A 22,800-nucleotide genomic window follows, 5' to 3' on the forward strand; every position below is an offset into this window, starting at 1 on the left:
GCATCGATGTTCATTTGTAGATACTCCTGTATCATCCTCTCCAGCCGTTGACTATGTGTCAGACTTGTTGTCTCTGGTGGCCTTGCAAAGGAGGGTCTAAAAAAATTATGAAAAGATTCCATTAAATTGCTGTTACCAGCACCAGATACGGTCCTACTGGTATGTGTAGACTGTTGAAGATGACGAGACCGTCCCATGTTTGTCAAGTTAAAACTGGGAGATTCACTCCGTGCACCTGCACGGTTGTTTGGTGGAAAAGCGGATCTAAGATCGAGTAACAGCTTCTGCTGATACTCCTGCATAAGTGCGTCCCTATCTATGGCTGGAATTATGTCACAAAATTTGGACTTGTACCGGGGATCTAATAGTGTGGCAAGCCAGTAGTCATCATCACTTCTAATTTTGACAATACGAGGGTCATGTTGGAGGTAGTGCAACAAGAAGGCACTCATGTGTCTTGCGCAGCCATGCGGACCAAGTCCACGCTGTGTTTGTGGCATAGAGGTGCTAACCGTTCTTTCTTCCTCTGACATCTCCCCCCAACCTCTTTCAACTGAAATTTGAGCAAGGTCCCCCTCATCTGCTGAGTCTTCCATGTCCATGGACAGTTCGTCCTCCATATCTTCATGTCCTCCTGCACCTTCCTCAACATCTCGCCTGCTACCATGCGCCCTTGTTGATCCCTGTCCCCCATGGTCCCATGCCTGTCGCCTTGGTGATGATGAACGTCTGGACCTTGGTGATGTTGTTGTGTCTTGCGCATATGAATCCTCCTGTAGTTCATCCCCTTCCTGTTGTCCCACCCCCTGACTCCGAATAGTGTTTAGCGTGTGCTCCAGCATGTAAATGACTGGAATCGTCATGCTGATAATGGCATTGTCAGCGCTAAACATATTCGTCGCCATGTCGAAACTGTGCAGAAGGGTGCATAGGTCCTTGATCTGAGACCACTCTAGCAGTGTAATCTGCCCCACCTCTGCATCTCATTGGCCTAGTCTATACATCATGACGTAATGCACCAGGGCTCGTTGGTGCTGTCTCTGTATCATGTGGAGAGTCGAATTCCAGCGTGTCGATACATCGCATTTCAGGTGATGAACCGGCAGGCTGAAAGACTTCTGGAGCAATGCAAGTCAAGTCAGCTGCGGCGTTTAAACGGCAGAAGTGAGCAGAGAGTGACCATGCCCTGTGCAGAAGCCCATCTAGGCCGTGATAGTGGGTTAAAATTGCTGGACAACAAGGTTAAACACGTGAGCCATACAAGGCACGTGTGCCAGCTTGCCCAAGCGAAGGGCCGCACCCAGGTTTGCAGCATTGTCGCACACGGCCTTACCAGGCTGCAGGTTGAGTGGAGACAACCATTTATTTAACTCGGACCGCAGAGCTGACCACAACTCCTCAGCTCTGTGACTCTTATTCCCAAGACATGTCAAGCTAAAGACCGCCTGATGCCGTTGCGCTCTGCTGCCAGCATAGTAATGAGGGTTGCGTGATTCCTTCTGCGCAGTGAGAACGCTGGTGGCCTGACCAGGCAGGCTTGGGGCGGAGGTGGAGGACCCAGATGAGGTGGAGGATGCAGAAGCAGTGGCGGAACTTGGACAGACAGAGGATTGACACACAAGTCGTGGGGACGGCAAGACTTGTGCAGCAGACCCTTCACCATCTATCACCATAGTTACCCAGTGGCCAGTCAGCGACATGTAACGTCCCTGTCCATGCTTACTGGTCCAAGTATCGGTGGTGAAATGCACCCGTTCACACACAGAGTTTCTCAAGGAAGCGGTGATGTTGTGTGCGACATGTTGGTGTAGCGCGGGCACACCTTTCTTAGAGAAGTAGTGGCGACTAGGCATCTGGTACTGGGGCACAGCGACAGACATAAGGTCTCTAAAATCCTGTGTGTCCACTAGGCGGAAAGGCAGCATTTCAGTAGCCAACAGCTTACAGAGGGATAGAGTCAACCTCTTAGCTTTGTCATGGGTCGCAGGAAGTGGCCTTTTATTTGACCACATCTGAGGGACAGAGATCTGGCTGCTGTGTGTAGACGGTGTTGAGTAGGGTGTCCCTGGAAAAATGCAGGTTTGTGAGGAAAGTGCAGGCGGAGATATGATGTTGCCTTCATCCAACGTTGGTGCTATCGATGTTTGAGAGAGCTGTACACACTCACTTGTTTCCCCTTCCAAACCAACTGACGACCTACCAAGCAAACTGCCTGTTGCGGTTACAGTGGTGGAAGTTGTGGGTGGAAGAACAGGTGTGACAGCTGTCCCCACAGTCCTAGAAGATGACGAGCGCGCGGATGCACTGGAAGGGGCAGGCGGTGGATGGTTGGCTCCGCTAGGCCGCATTGCAGCACGGTGAGCTTCCCACCAGGCCATATGATATTTATTCATGTGACGATTCATGGAAGAAGTTGTCAAACTGCTGAGGTTTTGACCTCTACTAAGATAACCATGCCAAATGTTACAGATCACATAATTTGGGCGATCTTTTTTTATGTCAAAAAAGGACCAGGCTAGGCAAGGCTTAGAGGCCATGCGACCTGTTGATCCACCCCGAATAATGCTCAGAGGCAGAGTGGTGGCTGAGGATGCAGTTGTAGACGTGCTACCAGTACTCCGACTGTGTCCAGGAAGGCGCAAGGTTACTTCGTCGTCGGTTGCATCCTCCTCCACCGCCTCTGTTGACCTCCTCGAGTGTCTGACTGTGGGTTGACAGTAGGTGGGATCTAGAACTTCATCATCAATTGTTGTGTTTGCACTCCCCTCCCCCTCAGACCGAGCCTCTTCTTGCCCTGACCGAATATTTCAGTTGTCATCCCAATCGGGTATCTGCGTCTCATCTTCATCAGTATGTTCCTCATTGTCTATAACCACAGTTGTTGGAAAGGCAGCATTTTGGTAGCCAACAGTTTGCAGATGATGAAAGTCAACCTCCAAGCCATGTCATGCCCTTCTAGAAGCATGTAAAACACAGCGAGGGGACTCCAACCACAGTCTCCCTCGTTTCCACTAACTGGGCCACACACACCCCACTTGACTGGCATCGGTTGAGCCCCCTTTTGAAAAAGAAAAAGATGCTTTGCATGAAGCACTCTCAAAAATACGCGTGCCTTTCCCGTCCCCTGGCTGACCCAGGGGAAGAAAAGTCCTCTGAGAGCCATGACTTGTTCATCTTGGTTCTTTTAGAGACACAGCGAGGGGGCTCCAACCACAGTCTCCTTCGTTTCCACTAACTGGGCCACACACACCCCACTTGACTGGCATCGGTTGAGCCCCCTTTTGAAAAAGAAAAAGATGCTTTGCATGAAGCACTCTCAAAAATACGCGTGCCTTTCCCGTCCCCTGGCTGACCCAGGGGAAGAAAAGTCCTCTGAGAGCCATGACTTGTTCATCTTGGTTCTTTTAGAGACACAGCGAGGGGACTCCAACCACAGTCTCCCTTGTTTCCACTAACTGGGCCACACACACCCCACTTGACTGGCATCGGTTGAGCCCCCTTTTGAAAAAGAAAAAGATGCTTTGCATGAAGCACTCTCAAAAATACGCGTGCCTTTCGCCTCCCCTGGATGACCCAGGGGAAGAAAAGTCCTCTGAGAGCCATGACTTGTTCATCTTGGTTCTTTTAGAGACACAGCGAGGGGACTCCAACCACAGTCTCCCTCGTTTCCACTAACTGGGCCACACACACCCCACTTGACTGGCATCGGTTGAGCCCCCTTTTGAAAAAGAAAAAGATGCTTTGCATGAAGCACTCTGAAAAATACGCGTGCCTTTCGCCTCCCCTGGATGACCCAGGGGAAGAAAAGTCCTCTGAGAGCCATGACTTGTTCATCTTGGTTCTTTTTTCAAAAGCGAGGGGACTCCAACCACAGTCTCCCTCGTTTCCACTAACTGGGCCACACACACCCCACTTGACTGGCATCGGTTGAGCCCCCTTTTGAAAAAGAAAAAGATGCTTTGCATGAAGCACTCTCAAAAATACGCGTGCCTTTCCCGTCCCCTGGCTGACCCAGGGGAAGAAAAGTCCTCTGAGAGCCATGACTTGTTCATCTTGGTTCTTTTAGAGACACAGCGAGGGGACTCCAACCACAGTCTCCCTTGTTTCCACTAACTGGGCCACACACACCCCACTTGACTGGCATCGGTTGATCCCCCTTTTGAAAAAGAAAAAGATGCTTTGCATGAAGCACTCTCAAAAATACGCGTGCCTTTCCCGTCCCCTGGCTGACCCAGGGGAAGAAAAGTCCTCTGAGAGCCATGACTTGTTCATCTTGGTTCTTTTAGAGACACAGCGAGGGGACTCCAACCACAGTCTCCCTCGTTTCCACTAACTGGGCCACACACACCCCACTTGACTGGCATCGGTTGATCCCCCTTTTGAAAAAGAAAAAGATGCTTTGCATGAAGCACTCTGAAAAATACGCGTGCCTTTCCCGTCCCCTGGCTGACCCAGGGGAAGAAAAGTCCTCTGAGAGCCATGTCCACATTGTCAGTGGACAGACATGTGTGCTTATCTGCCAGCAGACCCCCAGCAGCACTGAAGACAGGTTCCGAGAGAACGCTGGCTGCAGGACACGACAAGATCCCCAAGGCGTACGTGGCGAGCTCAGGTAATTTATCAAGATTGGAAGCCTAAAATGAGCAGGGCTCAAGTTGCACAATAATGGAATCGATGTTTCCTTGCATATACTCATATATCTGTGTGTCCTCCTCTTTTTCCTTGTCCAGCTCTTTTGTTTTCACATGAGTATATGTCCTTGTCACTTTCCCATGTGTTGTGAGTTGTTTGTCACCTTTTGGACACCTTTGAGGGTGTTTTCTAGGTGTTTTTCTGTGTTTGTGATTGCCTGCCATTGTTTCCTATGCAGTTCGAGTTCGGTTCGTCGAACGTTCGACGAGCCGAACTCGAACGGGACCTCCGTTCGGCGAACCGGCCTCGAGCCGAACCGGGACCGGTTCGCTCATCTCTATTTACGTCTGCAAACCGCCCTCCGCACGCTAAAGCGGGTGAATCCTATCAATGAGGCGGACAGCAATAAGATGTTAGTAGAGCAATTTGTGCAGGGGATGAGGTCCCCTGAGGATCGCAAACAACTCCGGCTCTTGGCCTTAGAACACCCTGATGTGGACTTTGCCGTGTTAAAGGAACGGGCCATTAAAGCACTACAGCCCCCAGCTTCAGAAATCTTGGAGCCAGCCCCGTGGCCCATTGAGACAGCCCCCGTTGTGGTGGCCCCTGCCCTACCAACCTCTCCAATACCTGCAGCCCCAAGCAGCACGATGGAGGAACTGGCAGCCCAGGTCCGTCGCATGGACGGAGACCTCGCCAAGTTTCTTGCTGCACTCCAACCTTTGACCAGATCTCAGCCTCCAGCACAGATACAGCTTGCCGACAGCCCTGAGGATGTCCCATGGATGCAGCGGAGAAGTGCTAACAACCCGCGGAGCAGACTTCCAACCTGCTACAAGTGCCGTAAGCCTGGGCATTACTTCCGACGGTGCCCGTTAAACGAGCAACCCCTGGGGCCCCGGGCCAATCCTCAGGAGTAGAACCCCGTGGCCCCCCAGACTGGCGGGACCGGTATATCGGGGCCCGGCCCATCATCCCCGTGGCTGTGGACGGCATACCGGTGATGGCTCTCTTGGACACTGGATCACAGGAAACCACCATCCCATACACATTGTACCAGCGGTATTGGGGGATAGACGAGCTGGCACCCCCAGATACTAGTATAACGCTAATTGCTGCTAATGGACTCCCATTGACCCAAGTGGGGTATAAACAGGTGGCTATGACAGTGGGGCAAGCTGAACTGCAACACCAGGGTATGATTGTGATCATGAATGAACCCAGTGATCATAACCCGAAGATAGTGCTAGGAACCAATGTGATGGAGCACTGTATGGGTGATGTGTTGGCCCTACTGCAGCAGCTGGCCGCCACGGCGGCGAGGAGCCGACAGAGAGCTGTGCAGCGTGAGATCCGAGCCTTGATGTACCGCCAGCATGTAAACTCAACAGGAGGAGAGATTGGTGGAGTGAGAGTGATGGATGTTGCTCCGTTGATTGTGCCCCCTAGGAGTGAGATGATGATTTGGTGTAGGGCAGCAGTAGGGCCTCAGGGGCGTGACTACCCTGCCATGATGGAGCCCATACCCTCCGACCACTGGCCCACTGTAATGGCCGCCCGAGGGGTGGTGGACGTAAAGAAGGGGAGAGTGCCCGTGAGGGTGCTGAACTGTGGGGAGAAAGAAGTCAGGCTTCCCCGGTATGCCACCATTGCCAAGCTGCTCACCCTGGATCCCCACACCATGCACGAAGCCATTCCCTCAGTCTCCCCACCTACCACCAGCACTTCCCCGCCTCAAGGGGAGGTAAATGAGTGGCACCAACAGCTACACGTGGGCACTGATGATACCCCTACACATCACAAAGCAGGGGTATACAGGGTGGTGCGGGAGTATGAACAGGTTTTCAGCAAACATCCACTAGACTTTGGGCAGATCAAAGGGGTCCAACACCACATCCCCACCGGTGAACACCCCCCTATCAAAGAGAGGTACAGGCCTATTCCCCCTGCACATTACCAGTGTGCCAAAGATATGTTGAGGAATATGAAGGAGGCAGGGGTTATTCGGGACAGCTGTAGTCCCTGGGCCGCTCCATTGGTACTGGTCAAGAAGAAGGATGGTACCATGCGGATGTGTGTGGACTACCGGATGTGACGGGGTGTACAGCAGAGCAAGGAGAGACAACAGGCCGAGGAACGATCCAACAGGTTTATTCACAAGAACACTGGAACAGCACACGATAAGTCCACGTACAACAGATTCGGGGGCCCTTCCCGACAATCCTCGGACCGGATAACAGAGCAATCGTCCTTACAGTAGTCCAAAGAGTTCCACACAATCCCACGGGCCGCCACACAGGCCTAGCTCCGTCCGTGTCCACAGCCACACAGGCTGGAGCTCCTGCTCCCTTCAAGTTTCAGCTCACTCTGAAGTTACACAAAGGGAAATGCATTGTCTGTGCTCCTTGACCAGCCCACCATGTTCAGGGGGTGGGGGTCACACATCCTATCATCAATGGTTTGGTCCATCACAGGGCTCCGATATGTCTGCCAGCCACAGTAGATGAAGGGATCCCCTGCTGTGCAGAACAATGACTATTCCTTCACTGGCCAATTCAATTACAGGTTAGATACACAACTCTGGAAAGAAGAGGACAGGCTATTTACATAATCACATTAGATGCCAAGACTGCAATTGCATGAGAGAGACACATTGAGATCAGTAGCTCCCCCAAGGAAATACATGAATTACAACTAATACAACCAGGGAAATATACATATCATGACATAGTATCACAGCATATACAGTGAGAGGGTAAATTACATCTTCACAATCCCTTTCCCTCCCAACTTGTGTACGTACTAGGGACCTCTACAGGTCACTGGTTAAGTACACACAGGCAGAGCGTTACTTACATGTGGCTTCATGCAGCCACGAATTGGCATCGTAGCTCTCCCACATCATTGCCCAGGAGAACAGCTGCAGGCAGACCACCCATCACCCCAACCACACATCGCTTGACCCCAAAACCAAAGTTCAGATCCACAGTGGCTGTGGGAATAGTCCTCCATTGTCCACCAGCCAGTTCAATAACAATCCCAGGTCCTCTATGGATTGCCTCAGGCCGAACCACTCGGGGATCAGCCAGTGTGAGGAAAGCACCCGAGTCACAAAATCCAACAAGTCTCTGTCCATCCAGCACAACCTCCTGCAAGTGCTTACCTCGATGAGCAGAAGTCGTCATAACTGCGGGTCGCACCCCGTAAACTCCTGGTGGTGCAACATGGGGGGCTGAGTCACTAGGCCAGTCCTCACATAACGGTGCCACATCTTCCTCCATGGCACTGGGCTGTAAATAATTAACAATCCGATTGGGTGCAGGATCAGTCCTCATTTGAACAGCTGGGCAGGAGACTTGCCGATGCCCTGGCTGTCCACATTGATAGCATCTGAGCTGGGTCTCCCTCCATCCAAGGCGTCCTCTTGGGTAAGGGGTAGGGGAACTTGGAGGCCGGCTCCCACCTGAAGGTGCTGTAGGGGTTTGAGGATGATTCCTCCATGGCCTGGCTGGGCATGAGGCCTGCAAATGCCCGGGATGCCTACAAACATAACACCTGCGCTCTGTTACTTCCTCTCCCCGGCGTATTCCAGAAAGTGCAGTAGAAGCAACTGGAGGCACATTAACACGGGTATCAACATGTGGTGGCTTAGAGGAACGGGGAACAATGGGGACAGAATAACTGGGGGCATCCGGTGTTGTGGAGCTGTTAGGCGTCTCTCCATCCTCCAACAGAACCCTCCACTGAGGCTTGATGGTGAGAGCCTCATCAGCGAGAGCAGCAGCTTCCTCCACTGTCGCTGGTTTTCTCTCACGCACCCATTCCCGGATCTCAGCGGGGCACTGGGCAAAGAATTGTTCTTTTAGGATGACCTGCAGGAAGGTCTCCCAAGATAAGGCCTCCTCTGCCTCCAGCCAGCGATTACATATTTGTTTGAGTCTATGAGCATATATCTTAAAAGACACTTCCCCATCACAGGCTAAAGCACGGAACTGAGTCCTGTAAGTGTCTGGGGTCACAGCATAATGTTCTAGAATAGTCTGTTTAATATCCGCATACTCACAGTTCCACCGAGGGTCCATAGCTCTATAGGCTTCAGCAGCTCCCCCCTCTAGGAGCACAACCAGATGCCGGACACGCTCCCTGTCCGGGACTTCCATTAATCGACACTGATGCTCAAAGTCCTGGAAGAAGCCCTCAATGTCGCCTGCAGCCTCATTAAACGGCTTAAAGTCTTTGCGGGACACCCTGGGAAGTTCCCTCATGATGGGTGCTGGGGTTACAGTCTGTCTGGAACCTCTCGCGGCTTCCACAGCGAGCTGCTTATCCAGCAATGCCATCTCCTCCATCCTGCGCTCCTTCTCTTCAGCTCCACGCATGGCCTCCCTCTTATCTTCTATGGTGGCCTCATCTCCAAGCAGTGCCATCTTTTCCTTGTACCACACAACCCATTGACTTTTTTGGGTATTCACCTCCAGCTCCCGTCTTTCCTCCCTTTGCTGTGAGGATCCTTCCTCCACGTCATTTTGCGAGCAGACTCCTTCTAGCGCCTCAATCAGCTGCTCCTTGGAGAGTCCTTTGAAACGAACTCCTACTTCACGGGCCTTTGATTGCAGGCTCCCCAAAGTCCAGGTCTTGTACTCTGCAGTGCTGGTTCCTGATGTTGAGCCATTGTCCTCCATTCCTTCTGCTCTGATCCCAGCGCTGCCAACCAGTTTGTGACGGGGTGTACAGCAGAGCAAGGAGAGACAACAGGCCGAGGAACGATCCAACAGGTTTATTCACAAGAACACTGGAACAGCACACGATAAGTCCACGTACAACAGATTCGGGGGCCCTTCCCGACAATCCTCGGACCGGATAACAGAGCAATCGTCCTTACAGTAGTCCAAAGAGTTCCACACAATCCCACGGGCCGCCACACAGGCCTAGCTCCGTCCGTGTCCACAGCCACACAGGCTGGAGCTCCTGCTCCCTTCAAGTTTCAGCTCACTCTGAAGTTACACAAAGGGAAATGCATTGTCTGTGCTCCTTGACCAGCCCACCATGTTCAGGGGGTGGGGGTCACACATCCTATCATCAATGGTTTGGTCCATCACAGGGCTCCGATATGTCTGCCAGCCACAGTAGATGAAGGGATCCCCTGCTGTGCAGAACAATGACTATTCCTTCACTGGCCAATTCAATTACAGGTTAGATACACAACTCTGGAAAGAAGAGGACAGGCTATTTACATAATCACATTAGATGCCAAGACTGCAATTGCATGAGAGAGACACATTGAGATCAGTAGCTCCCCCAAGGAAATACATGAATTACAACTAATACAACCAGGGAAATATACATATCATGACATAGTATCACAGCATATACAGTGAGAGGGTAAATTACATCTTCACACCGGAAGATCAATCAGATAACACATAAAGACGTCTACCCTCTGCCCCGTATCGAAGAGTCTTTGGCCGCACTGAGAACCGCAAATTACTTCTCTACCCTTGACCTCACCAGTGGGTACTGGCAAGTGGCAGTGGCCCCAGAAGACCGGGAGAAAACCGCCTTCACCACCCCAATGGGGCTCTGTGAATTCAATAGTATGCCGTTTGGGCTGTGCAATGCCCCTGGAACCTTCCAACGGCTGATGGAGTGCTGTCTGGGACATCTGAACTTCGAGACCGTCCTGTTATACCTGGATGATGTGATTGTGTACTCTCACACGTATGAAGCCCATCTGGAGCACCTAGCCGAGGTGTTCGCGTCCCTTGCCAAATACGGGATGAAGTTGAAGCCCTCCAAGTACCACCTGCTGAAACCCAGAGTGCAGTACCTGGGGCATGTGGTGAGTGCGGAAGATGTCGCCCCCGACCCTGAGAAGATCACTGCCATCCAGGACTGGCCAAGACCAACCACCGTGAGGGAAGTAAGGCAGTTTTTGGGTCTGGTGGGGTACTACCGGCGCTTCATCAAGGGGTACATGAAGATGGCTGCTCCCATGCAAGACCTCCTCGTGGGACAGACCAAAGGTGGTAGACCCATCGGAGCCCCACTGGTGTGGGAGGACAGGCATGAGGAATCCTTCTGTCAGCTGAAAGCGGCCTTGACTGGAGAAGAGGTCCTAGCGTACCCTGACTACGGCTGCCCAGTCATCCTCTACACAGATGCCAGCAATGTGGGTTTGGGGGCAGTCCTGTCCCAGGTCCAGGAAGGAAAGGAGAAGGTGATTGCCTATGCTAGCCGAAAACTCCGGCCGACTGAAAGGAACCCTGAGAACTACAGCTCCTTCAAGCTCGAGCTCCTGGCACTGGTGTGGGCTATCACCGAGCGGTTCTGCCACTACTTGGCCGCAGCAAAATTCACCGCTTTCACGGATAACAATCCGTTGACTCACCTGGACACGGCCAAGCTGGGCACGTTGGAGCAGCGGTGGGTGGCCAGACTGGCAAACTATGACTTCACCATAAAATACCGGGCCGGTCGTGTCAACATTAATGCTGATGCTCTCTCTCGGATGCCTCACTTGTCAGAAGGTGGGTGCGAGGATGATGACCTCGAGGAGATCGAGTTGCCTGCATTCCACCGGCCACCAACTGAGAAGGTACATGTCCACCAACAACGGGTGAACCTGGATCCGCTGCCCAGTCAGGAGTGGCAGGAAGCTCAAAATCAGGCGCCCGCTGTCCGCCTAGTCAAGACCCTGGTGGAGCAAGGCGCTGCTGGGATGGACCCTGCCGCCCCAGCTGAAGCCCAACGCTTGTGGAAGGAATGGACCCGGCTGTGCCTACATCAGGGGAGGTTGTACCGTGAGCTGATCAACCCGAAGACCTATGAGAAGATCCGCCAGTTGGTTATTCCCCAAGCTGATGTACCCACTGTTCTGCAGGCGTACCATGATGGTGCCGGCCACTTCGGATGGAAGAAGCTGGAGATGCTGTTGAGGGAGCGGTTCTATTGGAGTGGGATGCGGGAGTCTGTGGAAGCCTGGTGTCGAGAGTGCGGTCCTTGTACGTTGAGGAGGAAGGATGAGGCCAGCCAGAAGGCTCCCCTACGCCCGATCATTACACACCAACCGCTGGAGCTGGTCGCCTTGGACCATGTAAAGCTCACCCCCAGCCGAAGTGGGTACACTTACGCTCTGACCATAGTAGATCATTACTCCCGGTTCATGGTGGTTGTCCCGGTCAAGGACTTAACCGGCCGTACCGCCGCTAGAGCGTTCCAAGCTTACTTCTGTCGACCCCATGGATACCCTGAGAAGGTGCTTACTGACCAAGGTCCAGCCTTTGAGGCGGAGGTGTTCCATGAGTTCTGTCAGCTGTACGGCTGCAAGAAGATCCAGACCACACCTTACCATGCCCAGACCAATGGTATGTGTGAGAAGATGAACCATCTGGTCCTTGGCCTCCTCAAAACGTTGCCGTTGGAGGAGCGGAACCTGTGGCCGGAGAAGCTGCCTGACTTGGTCGACATGTACAACAATATCCCGTCTAGCTCAACGAAGTGCACCCCAGCGTATCTGATGAGGGCTCGGCCCGGCCGATTGCCGGTGGACCTGGAAATGGGACTGGAAGCCCCAGAGACACTCCCCTCAACGGCTGACTGGGACACCCGGCGGAGGGTGCAGTACCGACAGATTCAGGAGTATGTGGAGAAGAACCTAGGTCGGAGTCGAGAACAACAGGAGCAGCGCTTCAATCAGAAACCGTCTGCGGGCCCTTTCCAGCCTGGAGATGTGGTGTTAAAGCGGAAGCGGAAGACCCACAAGCTGGATGATCAATGGGAACAAATCCCATACGTCATACAACCCACAGGATGGGAAGATGGAAAGGCCTACCAGATCAGTCGTGACCAAGGGGGCACTTTGGCCACGGTTTCCCGGGACCATCTGAAAAGGTGCCCACCAGCATTGAGGGAGACGGCTGAAGTACCAGTTCCTCCACCAGCAGAGAAGGCAAAAGAGGTGATCCACACTGTGATGGGTGACTTCCCAGCAGACTGGCCTACACAGAACGGCGCGATGATTCTTCCAGTGATACTGTTCCCACAACCTGTGGATGAAGAAGTGGTGGAAGCGGTCAACCGTGAGCCAGAACCAGTGCCAGTGCCCAGGGATGAACCTGTGCCCAGCTCCCCTATGCCTCCGCCTGCCCCACACGATAGCAGGGAGGAGGAACCAGTTGTTCCCTCTGCCCCACTGCATAGCCCCACTGACACCGGACCCCGGAGGTCCACCCGTCCCAACCTAGGTAGACCCCCACTTAGGTACAGGGAGACCGTCCTTTAAAGAGGGGGTCAGGAAGTCTGTGTGAGTTTTGTTTAAAAAAAGTTTTAAAAATGATGATAAGCAGAAATTGATTACCGAAGCTTCACCTGATTCACCGTGATTGAGAGAACCGGCCGTTGCTGGCACCGTTGTCCCCGTGGGGACCGTTTAAAAAGTTGCATGAGGAACTGCTCATGGACAAGCCTGTGAACTTGCAGGGCAACCACAAATGTTAGTGGAATGTAAATAAGTTGTTTTACCGTTTCCGCAGTGCCGCCTCCGGAGAGGCAGGTAGGAGGGAGGGCCCACAGTAGAGCCGGCTGGGGCCCAGCCACCACAGGAACCGGTGGCTACCCTCTGGAGGGGAAGGACAGATCCCGCTCGGGTAACTTGTGCTGGACTTGGGTCAAGGGGTGCTGCCTGGGTTTTAGGGGCAGCATCAGGGCCAGGTTACTTGGGTGGGAGAGAGCGGACGGTCTGCATTTTGCTAAGGGGGAATGTGACGCCCTGGGCAAGCCAGGGGTCACAGGTCATAACACCACCACACCCTACACCCCAGTTAGGAACATCTAGGCTAACCAAAAATCCTTGTTGCCTTCCTCCAGGAGCTGGTGTTCACACCAGGGGGTGGGCCAGGCGGTGGGCTCCGCCCACCGAGGAGTTCACAGCTCTGGAGGCGGGAAAACCAGGCAGATCAGTTTAGGAGGTGAAGGAGTAAACAGTAAAGTGAAAGGAAGCGAAGTGAAGTGGTAAAGGAGGAAAGTAAGAGTAGTGACAGTTTGTAAAGCCTGAAGTTGGTCCGGGTGTGTGCCCCGGACAGTGACAGCAAGGTCAGCAGACAGCGGTGATAGTCTGCAGGGGGACTGCTCGGAGGTTGCTGGAAGGACCGCAGACGGGTGGTGACCCGGCGGTTTGGAGCAGTATACAAGGAACAGTCAGCACCAGGGCAGGGGCCTTTCGGATCCCGGCAAGGCTAGGAGTCGCCATAATTTGCCAAATCCGTCAGTGAAGGGGACGACTGTCTCCCAACAACCAAGTCCCGATTGAAGGCAACAGTCCAACCGTTACAGAGAGAGACACCGCCACCGCCAGGGCACCAGTTTCTCAGGGCCAGCGCCTGCGGGCAAAGTAGGGCTCCTCCGGCCCATATCCAAGCCGGGGAGCGGGTTACCGGTGGGAACCCATCGCAACCATTATCATCTTAGGTGCAGGAAAAGGGACCGTCACCGTCAACTACTGGGGAAAAGCAAGTGCAGCCGTCCATGGGAACCGTCTTTCCAGCCGTGTGTTTTACCGAGAACTGTGTCATCGTCTCAGGCTGAGTGAGTACCACAGTGCCGCAAGGCACAGAGCTGCCCCCGCGTCCCTGCGCCCACCAAGCCCTGCATCTCCCACCTCATCACTGGGCCCTGGGACAACCAACCCCCTACCCACGGAGGGGAGGACTAACATCTAGCTGCTCTATACCATCACTCCCGGGATCCCCATACAGAGCAGCGGTGGTGTCAACAAATCGCCACAACCGTGGGTGGTGTCACGGACAATAAACTATATCCCAAAACCCAATCCCCTTTCACTCACGGGCGAGGAGCACCGCTAGAGTCCCCGGGATCCGGCTCATCGCTCGAGCCACTGAGCAGCAGCAGGCCGCAGCAGCAGCGGCAGCCGGACCCGAGCAGTGGGAGAGCGCGGCGTCCCCTCCTCCGCCCGCGACATGTGCTCCAGGACGGAATCGGGATTGAGCTTTTATACGGTGAGCTGATTCATACAAATTAGAGATTTCTGGCCCACACATGTCCCTGCTGCAGTGCTGCTAGGTTAGAGGGCATGTGGGACCTGACAGGTCTCCTTTATCGCCACATGTACATAGTCTTAAGGCCCAGTGGAAATCTTCATTTTGTATAATCGTGTTTGTTGGGTGAAATAAGCTATCGGTTTTCAGAAAAGATCATCATTCTCAGCAGCGCATTGTCCTGGATAAACAGGGCATGTGTTGCTGACTACATTGGCAGCTACATGTGTAGAACGATCCGTTGTAGGTCATTCAGTGAGCATATGAAGTGGGGCCGACCTTTGTAAAGAGGCTATGTAACAACTGCTGACTGGCATGTGCTGAGCATTACGTACGTCCTGGTACCACATACATGTTGTGTCTGTATTTTTTTCACAGATAGCACATGCCCATTATAACCTCTGGTGCTCTTCATATGTCTGTGTTTTCACATGGCCCATGAGTCTGTGCAAGACACCCGGAGACATGTCTGTTTTTCCGCCAGCACAAATGACAAGAGCCAATACAAGTCTATGGGTCAATGAAAAATATGTATAGCACACCGATGGTATCCATGTGACATCCATGTGCTGTATGTATGCAACAATGTAAATGATAGGAAAAGCTTTGTAATTTATTTATCTTACCATCTGTGAAAAACGTATGTTTTTAATGCATTTTCCCACGCTCTTTTACATGTGACTGCAGTTTACAATGATTCCTTCAGTGTTTTCACTGCATTTGTTTCCAAATTCAGCTCAAAATAGGTTCAAATAGGATCAAAACCACACAAACCCCTCTCTAAAAATGTATACAATATGCAACAATTGTAGAAAAAGACATGAATCGCACATCCCAAAATCACACTTTGATCTAATGCCACCAGGCAAAAATTAAATACCTTAACATGAGGTTCTTGATTTAAACTTCTGATCAGACTGTGTGAAGCCCACTGCCACGTCATGGTGAACCTCTGAGGGGGACCCTAATCTATGCCTTGAAGGTACGGCGCCATGCGCCAACCACCGCCACGGCGGCAATGTACCAGCAGGGCAGGTGACCTGGTGCCTCACAACACCATGCTGCAAGGCAGAGCCACCGTGGCTGCAGGCCCCACATGTATACAATAACCACATCAAAGCACTGTGGTTTTGTGTGGCCCCTGCAGCAGATCGAACCGCTCGGATCCGGGGGTGGTGATTACTTTAGGCTCGAGGGTCTCCAGACCCGGGGGCTAGAGGCCACACTCAAATGGAAAAGGGGGATATTTACAAGGGATAGATATAGTTCGTCGGGTCCACCCGTGGTGTACGGTAATTGGGAGTACCGCCGCTGCCATTGGGAGTACCAGGGGTGATGGAGTGGGGCAGTAAGATGACGTTACCCCGGGACTCAGGATGGTAGAGTGCAGTGCAGGGGGAGCGTAGGCTCGCTGGTTGCAGGGGTCAGTCGGGTACTCACTCAGCAATAAAGCAGACGCTGTAAAAAGGGTGAACCAAGTCTCTGGGTGCCACTGCCTCTTGAGGGGAGCTTGTCCGGGTCCCGTCCCCTGCAGCACTGCCTGGTGGTCTGTGACCTGTCTTCCGGCACCAATTTAGAGTGTCTTTTGTGGCCCGTCAGCTTGGAGCTTTCCGGGCCCCGCTCCCCACTGTGGCTAAGTAAAGGAGCCTGCTCTCAGGAGCTCATGCTTGGGATTTCAGTGGGCCGCTTGTTTGGAAAGCCCTATCCCCCTCGTTGCGCTAGTGGCCCTAATGTCTGAGCTTCGTGGGAAAAGTCCATAAAGGCCCTGTCCACCGCAGGTTAATTGCCGGGTCGCCTGAAGCTTCTCCCTGACCTAGGCTGCGTGTACCCCATCGTGCCTTCGGTCCTGGACAAGTGATAGGACCAGGCTGCTGACCGTCCTGCAAGACAGGTTCCAGGCACCTAGCCTCAATCCCCTGCGACCGGGGGTCTGACTCCTCTAGGTCCAGACCATCATCTGTGACCTAGTCTGCTTCTCCCCTGGGAGCTACAACTCCCAGCTTCCTCAGAGCTCCTCACAGCTCGACGGCTACCACTGAACTGACTTGACACCTTCTACCTTCCTGCCTGACCCTAGGTGGGCAGCCCTATTCCTGCTTAAGCAGCCCACTGGTGTGCCTGACAGGGTGTGGTGGAAGGTGTATCTAGGATTTGTGAATGCTGGTGGAGGCAGTACTGCAGGATAGAGACCCAGAACCATGGAGGGGTTGAATCCTGCACTAAAGATAGAGAGCGTTCGGTACCCTGTGACGACCTGAATAATCCAGGGGCGTCACAGTTTTAGTTAATTATTTCAGGGGGCTTGGTGGAGTCAGAGGCCCCTGATTCATTAATAGGCGTGTGACTCTGGTATGGGACCGAATATAAGATTTGTGAGGTAAGTCAGATGATTAAGATGAGCAGGCGCTCCCGCGCCTCATCCTGCCCCAGTTCCGCCCATTTTTTTGTGGCTCTGGCCAAAAGTGTTAACATTTTGACACTACCTCGAGTTGGTCAAAAAATGTGGGACTGTTCAGAGTGTATCATGCAAGATTGCTGACATAAGCACCGATGAATCTGAGCCTTAGCTTAGTGTTATATCCTTCCTGAGATACAATACATTTTATTCCTTTTGTGAGGACAGTGAGAAATGAATTACTGATGCTACTGTGATGTTTTACAAGGGGCAGTAACACTGCAGATGTGGGGAAGGGTTGCAAAAGAATCAATACCATCAAACCATTTACTATGTGCTCTTACTGGCAGTGCTACCATCTTGTCTCCTTGCATTTTTGTGAGCTTAGAGATTTCTTAATTTTAAAACAGTGTAGACTATGAAATATTTATAACAATTAAGCCTATTTTCTATCCCCCACCCCAAAAAAAAAAAATATATTTATCTCATATATATATATATATTTATCTCATATATATATATATATATATATATATATATATATATATATATATATATATATATATATATATATATATATATATATATATATATATATATATATATATATATATATATATCTCCAGGGGCTAAAATGTTAATAACCAGTAAAGTAACTGTGCATTTTCTAAGTGTTTAATATGTATGCTCCCATCCGCAATAGTATCCATAGACACCATAGTTATTCTGGTCACAATGCACACTGGTACAAATGCCATGTACTCATCACTAGGGGTCTATAGGTTTTACCAAAGTGTCAATAGCATAGTTATGGGAAAGAAATACAAAATACATTATTAATAATAATAATTATAATAATAATCTATATATATATAATTGCCTTATTCTGTCTGTCTGTCTGTCTTGCTCAAAAATTGTGTCCTTACAGTGACAACCGTCGGATTGGCCGCTGGGCTCCGCCTGGCCCCGCTCCCCCACACGGATTGGCCGCTGGACTCGGCCTGGCCCCGCCCCCCGCATGGATTGGCCGTTTGGCCAGGCCACGCCCCCGCACACGGTGCTGCTAGGCCACGCCCCTCACGCTGTGTCGCTAGGCCACGCCACCTCACACGGTGTCGCTAGGCTGCGCCTCTCACGTGGTACCGCTAGGCCACGCCCCCTCACACTATGCCACTAGGCCACGCCCCGCACTATGCCGCTAGGCCACGCCCCCGCACTATGCCGCTAGGCCACACCCCTCATACTATGTTGCTAGGCCCCGCACCCTCACACCGGCGCTAGGCCACGCCCCCTGACACTATGTCGCTAGGCCACGCCCCTCACTATGCTGCTAGGTCACGCCCTCTCATAATATGCCGCTAGGCCATGCCCCCTCACACTAAGCCACTAGGCCACGCCGCCTCACACTATGCCGCTAGGCCACGACCCTCACATTATGGCGCTAGGCCATGCCCCCTCACACTATGGCACTAGGCCACGCCCTCACACTATGGCGCTAGGCCACACCCCTCACAATATGGCGCTGGGCCACGCCCCTCACACTATGCCGCTAGGCCACGCCCCTCACACTATACCGCTAGGCCACGCCCCCTCACACTATGCCGATAGGCCACGCCCCCATGATCCGGCTAGGTCACGCCCCCGCACTGTGTCACTAGGCCACGCCCCCCACACACGTTGGGCACCTGTACACCTCCCCCCAGGACAACTCCTCCCATTATACTCCTATTATAATCCTTCTATTATACTCCTCTCTGAGGGGTTTGCAGCATAGGGGATGGAGCACGATGGGGGGTGAAGCATGGGGGATGGAGCACGATGGGGGGTGAAGCATGGGGGGTGGAGCACGATGGGGGGTGAAGCATGGGGGGTGGAGCACGATGGGGGGTGAAGCATGGGGGGTGGACCATGATGGGAGGTGCCCAAAATGGGGGGTTGAAACACGATGGGGGGTTCAAAGCATGGGGGATGGAGCACAATGGGGGGTGCAGCATGGGGGGGATGGAGCACGATGGGGGGTGCCCAGAATGGGGGGATGAAACACGATGGGGGGTGCGCAGCATGAGGGATGGAGCATGATGGGGGTGCACACCTCCCCCCCAAAACACACACACACCGCCACACACTTACCGCACAACACACCACACACACACTGGGAACCACAAACACCCCCTTACACAGACAACGCCGCACACACACAACACACAAACACCGCGGCACACACAAATATACGCACATACACCCACCCCACACCCACACGCACATAAACTGCGCAACACACACAGCACCACACACACACACAACACTGCAGACACACAGCGCTCCACAAACAACACAACATACACAACGCAACACACAAACAACACCGCTCTCACATACCCCCACACCCAGACAACACCCAGAACATTTACAGCGCCTACACAAACACTTGGTAACTACACACAACAACATCTATATATATAACAAAAATCATACATTAACTACACAATAAATTCTAGAATACCCGATGCGTTAGAATCGGGCCACCTTCTAGTAATACATAATCTAATAAATAAGATACTTTTTACTAATCAAAATAATGAAAAACAACAATAATATTAAAATAATGTTTGAAAGAAATAAATAATACATGTAATGAACAATGATAATAATACTACTACTAATAATAATAATAATTCTTCACAGCTTTATAAATTAAAGCATTAATGTGGAAATCCTAAATGAAGGAAACTGCATACTGTTGGAAATAAATCTCAGGGCATCAGCTTCTGTCAAAGCTTTTATATATCATAAGCCATACATTTAAAGTAACATTTATATATAAAGCATATACAGTCTCCACATTCATTAAGTGCTGTCTATGTACAGGTCCACATACAATGCACCTTGCAGTCAGTGGCCAGCACCAGAGCATGCACAGTACTCACCGTCCAGGGCAGCAGCAGGAGGATGATTTCTCATCACACTTGTAGCACAGACTTCTCTGACTCTTGCTAACACCCTGTAATAAAATGAAGGCGCACGCGTGGTGTGTAGCCTTCCAATCCAATTCATGGGCTGTAGTTCGATAATTGGAACAGCAGATGGTGCAGTTTGTACAGAAGTGAAGAGCTATCCATCACAATGCAAGTGATGACTACAAGGCTTTTACTCTTATCGAAATGTATCAGCGAGAACATAGGAATATCCCAATGGAAAAATGAAAATTGCCATGAAGACTTCAACGCTAGCGCCTGCTTTTGGAAGGACTAATCTTTAAAGGACATAATCTATTCATACTTTAAGCATTATACATCTATTTGATCTGAATGTAATGGACTGTTTATAAACACTCACAATGAAATTGTTCAACTCTGCATGATGCATTTTTTGTAAGCTGTCTTTTGCTATATATTATGAATGACATACTGTTTACATTTGATGAGTTTGTATAATTCTGCATGATGTATTTTCTGCAAGATGTAGGATATGCTGTATGGTCAATTCTTACAATTATAATAAGGATCTATATGAAACTTTTTATCATTAATCTAGCAACCATTTAGTGTCAAGGAGTTTTTTTTCTTTTCTTAATCCCAGAGCACCACTCCCACATTTAATTGTATTAACCTCCCCTTATTTTCATTTCCGTATGTCTTTTAAATTCCATAGCAGTAATAGTTTCTACTTAAATAGACTTTGAAGAAGGCGCAAGCCGAAACGTGTAGTCTTTGCTAGACTGCAACACTATACTGCTGGACAAGAACCCTGTGGTTTTTTTTTTATACTAACAGAGTAAAGCGGGCTTTACGCTCTGCGATCTCGCTAGCGACATCGCAAGAGATCGTACCCGCCCCCGTCGGTTGTGCGACACGGGCAAATCGCTGCCCGTGCCGCACAACCTCGCTTAACCCCGTCACACGACTTACCTGCCCTGCGACGTCGCTCTGGCCGGCGAACCGCCTCCTTTCTAAGGGGGCGGTTCGTGCGGCGTAACAGCAACGTCACACGGCAGGCGTCCAATAGAAGCGGAGGGGAGGTGATGAGCGGGACGTAATATCCCGCCCACCTCCTTCCTTCCGCATTGCTGGTGGAGGCAGGAAAGGACATGTTCGTCGCTCCTGCGGTGTCACACAGCGATGTCTGGTGCCGCAGGAACGACGAACAACATCGCAATAAGCAAACAACGATTTTTTTTGTTTCAGGATGACCTCTCCGCAGCAAACGATTTTGACCGCTTTTGCGATCGTTTAAGGTCGCTCATAAGTGTCACACACTGCGATATCGTTAATGAGGCCGGATGTGCGTAACAAACACCGTGACCCGGACGATAATTCATTAACGATATCGTAGCGTGTAAAGCCCACTTAAGAGTTACTTTTTAAGGAATCTCCACCCATTTGCTGGATTTGTCTCCTTCTCTTACATTACTTGTCCAGTGATCTTCCACCTTCATCATCCAAGCAAAACATCCAGGGATGGAGCAGCAACATACCAGGGACACATCTCAATGGTGAGCTGGCTATCATTATTTTTGATGACTTTTCGAGTTTAAGTCGTGCTCCCTTTCTTGTCTGGCAGTTCTGACTATGAATGTTTATATAATCTTATTATGGATCAGCCCAAACAAGGTTTCTCTGATATTGATGACCACAAAGTGAGATTGGACAGATCAGCAACATTTTTTAACATGGAAGTGGTTAAAACGACTAAACCACCTGATGAGCTGTCTGCTCTTATGAGTGAACTAGAGTTAAAAATGAGCAGAGAGATGAGGATGTGTTGGAACCACAACTCCCTTAATATTTATTTAGATACAGGTCATGGTTTGAGACTTAAAAAAGGGTCACCGCACAACACAACGAGAAATTTCAGACCAAATGGAATGAAATTTTAAGTAATTATTCACTACAACTGACTCAGCTGATTATTAAAGAAGAGGAGAAAGAATTGAATTCTGTTAAAATGGACATAAAAAAATTACAAACAACGCTCCAAGATTTCTCACATCATAGTATCATAGTATCATAGTATCATAGTTTTTAAGGTTGAAGGGAGACTCTAAGTCCATCTAGTTCAACCCGTAGCCTAACATGTTGATCCAGAGGAAGGCAAAAAAACCCCAATGTGGCAAACAAGTTCCAATGGGGAAAAAATTTCCTTCCTGACTCCACATCCGGCAATCAGACTAGTTCCCTGGATCAATACCCTGTCAGAAAATCTAATATACATAACTGGTAATATTACATTTTTTAAGAAAGGCGTCCAGTCTCTGCTTAAATGTTAGTAGTGAATCACTCATTACAACATCATGCGGCAGAGAGTTCCATAGTCTCACAGCTCGTACAGTAAAGAATCCTCGTCTGTGATTATGATTAAACCTTCTTTCCTCAAGACGTAGCGGATGCCCCCGTGTTCCAGTCGCAGGCCTAGGTGTAAAAAGATCTTTGGAAAGGTCTCTGTACTGTCCCCTCATATATTTATACATTGTGATTAGATCCCCCTAAGCCTTCGTTTTTCCAAACTAAATAACCCCAAGTTTAATAACCTGTCTTGGTATTGCAGCCCACCCATTCCTCTAATAATCTTGGTCGCTCTTCTCTGCACCCTCTCCAGTTCAGCTATGTCCTTCTTATATATCGGTGTACCAGAATTGTACACAGTATTCTAAGTGCGGTCGCACTAGTGACTTGTACAGAGGTAGAACTATATTTTTTTCATGAACACTTATACCTCTTTTAA

At 50.8% G+C, this 22,800-nt stretch overlaps 1 protein-coding gene across 1 annotated transcript in view; it reads right to left on the reverse strand.

Moving 5' to 3' along the window:
- Nucleotides 1-20,079, reverse strand: part of MRAP2 (melanocortin 2 receptor accessory protein 2) — a 206,950-nt gene extending 186,871 nt beyond the window's left edge. The window contains exon 1 of the mRNA XM_075338423.1: nt 20,007-20,079. The gene's annotated coding sequence lies outside the window, so the exon portion shown is untranslated. The remainder of the gene's footprint in view (nt 1-20,006) is intronic.
- Between the last annotated feature and the right edge of the window lie 2,721 nt (nt 20,080-22,800).

The sequence above is a fragment of the Anomaloglossus baeobatrachus genome, chromosome 3 (assembly GCF_048569485.1).
Source record: "Anomaloglossus baeobatrachus isolate aAnoBae1 chromosome 3, aAnoBae1.hap1, whole genome shotgun sequence".
Taxonomy (NCBI): Eukaryota; Metazoa; Chordata; class Amphibia; order Anura; family Aromobatidae; genus Anomaloglossus; species Anomaloglossus baeobatrachus.